Genomic DNA, 6,710 nt, shown 5'->3' with positions numbered 1-6,710 from the left:
TCCAATCAAATATGACCAGGAAAGTAGAGAGAGAGATTGGTGGAGCGAGGCTCGCTTAAGTACTAATTATCTCAATGACTTTCCTAGACATCATATTTTATTGGGTACGCCACATAAGAAAGAGTTAATACAATTGTCATTTATTGACTATTACATGATTCTTGAAAAATAAAGAGGACTATTTCTAATCAAAGTCTGCAGCATCCTTGTGCACTTCATCTTCAGCTTTGAATTCCTCTATGGTGAGATTAACGTCTCCACCATTTTCTTCTTCTTCTTCTTCTGCAAGGTACACTTCGTGCTCCCTCAGGTCCCTGTATGCCCTGTATCTAGAAGCTAGTTGCTCGCTTGTCTTGCATTGCTTGAACCAATGCTCACTAGATCCACATCGATGACACATATCATTGTGGTTGCCTCCCTTCAATTGAGGTGCACGTTGTGGGCTTTCCCTAGGAGGATTGGTGCCTCCACCACGACCCATGGCGCCACCACCACGAGCTATGACTCCATTACCACGGATAGGGTTGCCACGACCCCCTGTCCCACGTGTGGCATTGCCACCACGTGTATCCGCTCCAAATTTGATGTTTTCTTCCTGATTAGGGCGGTTATATGGACTCATACGTCCCTCATGTCCCTTATTCCTAGGGTTCCGCTCCTTGCACCTTCTTTTGGGTGCATTATAATTCGCCTCATGAACGCTCTTAGTTTCAATGGGCCTTGAATTATAATTCCTCACGGGTATGTTATCATGTTTCTCAGCTACAGATATGATATTGATAAGCTGATGAAACCTCGTGATCCGTCCAGCATTGACTTCAGTACGGTATTGCTTTGATACCACAATGGCTGAAATGGGGAAGGTGGAGAGAGTCTTCTCAATTAGCTCTTGCTCTGTGATAGGTTGTCCACAGAATCTCAACATGGATTGTAAGCGAAGAGCCTCTGAATTATATTCAGCAACAGACTTGAAGTCAGCAAAGCGCAGATTGTTCCATTGAACCTTCAAGTCATGGAGGAGGGAATCTTGGACATTGCCAAAACGCTCTTCTAGCGCTACCCATAGATCTCTTGCATCCTTGATCGACATATACTCCAATCTAAGTGCCTTGTACATATGACATCTCATCATGATAACTGCTTGAGCATGCTTTGTAGATGTTCGGATGAACACAAGATCCGGGTTAGGTGCCTGGATTATGGGTAATATTCCCTTTGAAGTGAGATGGTCTCAACATCGGTTGCCCAACTGTGGTAATCCGAGCCTGTTGAGTCAAGCATGGGAAAGTCGAGCCTAGGTTCATTCGACATCCTGAAAATAAGAAGAGAAGATATATTAGTTTCGGAGTTAAACTTCCATAAAAACTAAAACAATAAGATTTCAGAGCTATGCTACCAAGAAATCAATTTCCAAGAATCTCTTTTGGATTAGACCAAACAACAATGTTGTAATATGGTCATGTGTGATGCTAACGGACGCTCTTAGTCTAAGCATTGTGAACACTCTTAGTTCACACGAACGCTCTTAGTTCATTTAATTATGAACACTCTTAGTTCATACGAACACTCTTAGTTCGTGAAGCGTGAATCCCCACAATTCCTCTTTGTTAAATACTTAAAACCATTTGGCAACATATATTCCAATATTTACAGAAAATAAAAGAATGTAAAATACATGAAAACAGCAACTTTAATTCACAAAAACTTACGTGATGGTTCTTGGCTTGAGGACACACGCGTGTTTTTTTTTTTTTTTTTTTTTTCTCTCTCTGGGCCGTCTGTTCTTTGTGCTTTCCTCTCTTTTTTTCTTTTCTTTCTCTTTTTTTCTAGGCCGACCGGGTCCTTTCTCCTTTTTTTCTTCTTTCTTTTCTTTCGAGTATTCTTCTTCTTTTTGACGCGTTTTCTTCTTCTTTCTTTCTTTCTTTCTTTCACGTCTTCCTCCTCCTAATCTACAGGTGGGTGGCTGGATATCGATCGAGCAGGTGCAGCAATGCTTGAGGTCGGCTAGCTGGTGAAGCGGAAGCTCTAGTGTCCTGCGGTGGCTCTGCGGTGCTTGGGAGGCTGCTGCTGTTGCAGTTCGCCGGTGGTGTTGCTGCAAATCAGAGATATGGGAGCGTGGGTTGCTGGGCTGCTGGGGGCAGGACACAGGGAGAGTGGGTTGCTGCAGATTTTGGTGTTCAAGGTTTTTAGGGTTTTTTTTTTCTTTTCCGGCTAGGGTTAGAACTCGTGCTGATAACGTGTTGTAGGAGAATGAAATTGTGTATATTATTAATAATAGGAGCCCTTTAAATAGGGAGTTACAAGGTACCAAAAAGGTAATAGAATCCGATTACAATTGAATACCTAGAACACATTCCTATTACAACTCTAAACCCTAGTTTGTAGAGACACACATTATGTCGACATCCTTCAACAATTTCAAAATTTTCAGTGAAGTTGCAGACTTTGGTTGGCTAAACATGGTAGGTATTCAACCCTTCTTGTAAGATCAAGGAAATGTTCAGTGTTTTAGTTCATTGAAGTGGCTTCATACCTTCCTGTTTCCTGTTGAACAAAGCCTACTAGGAATTCTTGAGACGAATGTTCATAGACAATAAGCCTCTCATTTCCCTTAATCAATAGTCTGCAAGTCCAACCAAGTGGCAGACTGTAGTAACTAGTAAGCATTACAATCTCAGACTTGAACTCATTTAGACCCTTTCAGCCACAAGCTATTTATACTAGGTTAAATCTCAATGCTGTTTCTACACCTTCCATATTAATATCTCAGTAATTTGCGCAAGTCATTAATCAACACTTCAAACTTATATATGTATACTTATTTTGATATTTTCTGTTTATGGTTACTTGTTTTGTAGTATATGCATTCTCACTTGTACATGAAATACTTATGCAGTTCATTTCTAGGTCAATGCCAAAGAGGATAATGTAGAAACCAGTGGAGCAGATCAACAACAATTGCCCAGTTTGAGAACTCTCCTTAAAGTTTACAAGGATGCTATTTTCAATGAAGATGAAAAGACTGTATCTGAAATTGAGGCAAGGATAGAAGTAATAGAAAATAAGCAGCATGATCGATTAGTCCAGAAAGTATCATCTATATAAGCAGAGGTAACATCAGGGAAGGAAAAGCTTATCCGCTTGCAAGCAGATTTTGATAATTGTAGAAAAAGATTTAAGAAAGAGAGACTTACCGTTAGGACTGATGCTCAAGGAGAAGTAATTGAGAGCCTTTTGCCCATGGTTGACAATTTTGAGAGAGCAGAAGTACAAATCAGACCTGAAACTGAAAATGAGAAGAAAATTGATACAAGTTACTAGGGTATATACCAGCAATTTGTTGAGATTATGAAGAGTTTGCGTGTGACATCTGTATCAACTATGGGAAAACCCTTTCATCCTTCGGTAAGTGACAGCTCTTGGTTCAATATATATTTGAATTATGCCTCGTTGCTTACTTTTTGCATGCCCATTCATTATGGTGAACCAGATGGTCAACACAAAGAAATTTTAGAAACAAATCCTGATTATGTTTACTTTTTGATGATTTAATATGAGATCTTTTCTATGATGACCAATTTTTACTTCATATTTTGGAATGGTGGATGAGGTAGGATGCATAAGTGAATTTAGAAAAGAATGAAACAAAATTTATTCGATATTTCTTCTTACCTCCCCAGTTAACCTGAAGGTGGATTAACTTATGGTTTGCTTGGAGGAGCAATACAGCTCCCTTGCATATCCTTAACCCGAATTGTACCAATGGAAAGAGAAGCTATCTTCTTCTCTTCACTTTCCCTCTTTCAAAATTACTGCCTCTGTTTTACCAAGGGTTAAAGCATTCTTGCACTGGAACTATTGTGTATGGTGACATGCTAATTGTTGTAGTATATATGAATCATGTTGTATATATGAGTCATAGTATAAATGTCTATATCATGTATACAATAGGTACTTGAGTGTATAATATAGGTATAGAGACTTGTGTGACAAGCTTTATGCCAAAGGGCAACAAGAATGGCAATTATCATCATCACAGCCACCATGTGGAGCTGCAGCTATAAATGTAGTTGTTATCAAATTGAGTTTTTCTTTGAGCTTTCACACTTCAAATGTATTCCTATAAATACCTCTTTGTATGAGATGAATAAACACACATGAATCTCCATTCTCTCTGAAAGATTACTCTCTCTCTCTGTGTATCAATTTATACTTGTCCTCAAACACGTTATCAACACGAAATTGCTCTAGAATTAGAATCGAAATTGAAAAGAGTAGAGGTAGTTCATAATCCAATCGAAGTCATTTTTTCAAACCTACAAAAAACCTCCAAACCCTAGCACATATCAAAGCCCCTGATTCAAGAAGCTCAGAACCAGCCTCAGAACCTCCAGAACCGGCCGGAAACAGCCTGAACCGACCACCGGAAAAATTGAACCGCTGCCGAACCGCTGTCGAAGCCCTACCGAGTCATGCCGAGATCTGCCGAGAAGCTGCCGAGCTAGTCCTGCCGAGACCTGTCGAGAAGTTGCCGAGCGCATCTGCAGAGTCCTGCCGAAAGCTGTCGACAGCACCTGCCGAAAGCTGCCGAGACCTGCCAAGCGCATCTGCGGAGCCCCTGCCGAGCAGCTGCCAAGACACCTGCCTAGCACCTGCCGAGTAGCTGCGCAGCAGCTACCAAGCTGCTGCCGAGCAACTGTCGACACATCTGTCGAGCAACTTTTCGACGACTTTTCCTGCGACTTTCCGGACACTTTTCCGGCGAATTTCCGGACACTTTTTCAACAACTTTTCAGTCATTTCCGACAACACTATTTCAAGGTATTATTTACTAAAAGTTCCCGTTTTTGAGTTTTTACTCCTTTTTCCTCTCTTTCTTTTTCTTGGGAACTTGTAGTAAAAAGGCGGAATTATAGAAATTCACGCTAAACGAACTAAGAGCGTCCGCAAGCATCGATTTATGAATTAAAAGCGGAATCGTGGGGATTCACGCTAAACGAACTAAGAGCGTTCGTAATCTATGAACTAAGAGTGTTCATAATGTTCGGACTAAGAGCGTCCGCAAACATCATTGTTTTGGTCTAATCCAAATATTATTGGAAATTAATTTCTTGGTAGCATAGCTCGGAAATCTTATTATTTTAGTTTTCGTGGAAGTTTAAACTCCGAAACTAATATATTTTCTCTTCTTACTCTTCATAATGTCGAATGAACCTAGACTCGATTTTCCAATGCTTGACTCAACAGGCTCGAAATACCATGGCTGGGTAACCGACGTTAAGAACCATCTCACTGCAAAAGGGATATTGCCCATAATCCAGGCACCTGACCAGGGCCTTGTGTTCCAACGAACACCCACAAAGCATGCTCAAGCAATAATCTTGATGCGACGCCACATGGATAAATCTCTCAGATTAGAGTACATGTCGATCAAAGATGCAAGAGATCTATGGGTAGCGCTAGAAGAGCGCTTTGGAAATATCCAAGATTCCCTCCTGCCTGACTTGAAGGTTCAGTGGAACAACATATGCTTCTCCGACTTCAAGTCTGTTGCTGAGTACAACTCTGAAGCTCTTCGCCTCAAAGCCATGTTGAGGTTCTGTGCAAAGCCCCTCACAGAAGAAGAACTAATTGAGAAGACTCTCTCTACCATCCCCGTCTCAGCAGTTGTGATATCAAAGCAATATCGCACTGAAGTCAATGCTGGACAAATTACAAGGTTTAATGAGCTCATCAATCTTTTGTCGGTAGCTGAAAAGCACGACAACATCCTTGTAAAGAATTATAATTCAAGGCCCATTGGAACCAAGAGCGTTCGTGAGGCGAATTATAATGCACCCAAAAGAGGGCGTATGGAGCGGTACCCTAACAATATGGGTCCATATAACCGCCCCAATAAAGAAGGAAACCGCAACTTTAGAGCGGACACACGTGGTGGCAACTCCACACGTGGGAGAGGTGGATACAATAACAACATGGGCCAAGGATATGGTAGCACCACAGACCATGGAAGTAACAATATGGACCGTGGAGGTCGCACCATGAGACGTGGTAGTAGTAGCAACCCTCTTAGGAAATATCCACAACGTGGACAACCTACACCTCAAATGAAGGGAGGTAACCACAATGGCAGGTGTCATCGGTATGGATCAATTGAGCATTGGTTCAAGCAATGCCATGCAAGTACCCAACTAGTTGCAAGCTACAAGGTGTATAGGCAATTGAGAGAGCAAGAAACCAATCATGCTGAAGATGAAAATATCAATCTTGCTGAAAATAAAGATGGTGAATATATCACTCTCACCACTAAGGACTTCAAAGCTGCAAATAAAGAGCACGAGGATGCCACAGACTTTGATTAGAATAGTCCTTTTCTATTTTCCAATAACGGCAAATGTGCCTTAGTCAATAAATGACAATTGTATTGACTCTTTCTCATGTGGCGTACCCAATGAAGTATGATGTCTAGGAAAGTAATTGAGATCAGGGTCATATTTCCCTGGTCATATTTCATTGGAATTCACTACACCAATTTTGTTATCAGACAACGGCAGAAAACCGTTGTGTGATTTGAAGACCCACCGTTGTAGAGTGAGTCGTTGTCTGATGAAAAATCAGACAACGGTGGAACATAGTTGTGTGATAAACACACAGACAACAGGTATGTATTATAACTGTTGTGTGATAGCTCGGCAGATGGCTCGGCAGAT

Source organism: Rosa chinensis, chromosome 7 (assembly GCF_002994745.2).
Source record: "Rosa chinensis cultivar Old Blush chromosome 7, RchiOBHm-V2, whole genome shotgun sequence".
In the NCBI taxonomy this organism is placed as follows: domain Eukaryota; kingdom Viridiplantae; phylum Streptophyta; class Magnoliopsida; order Rosales; family Rosaceae; genus Rosa; species Rosa chinensis.
The sequence above is the reverse complement of the archived record's forward strand: the minus strand, read 5'-3'. Positions refer to the sequence as shown.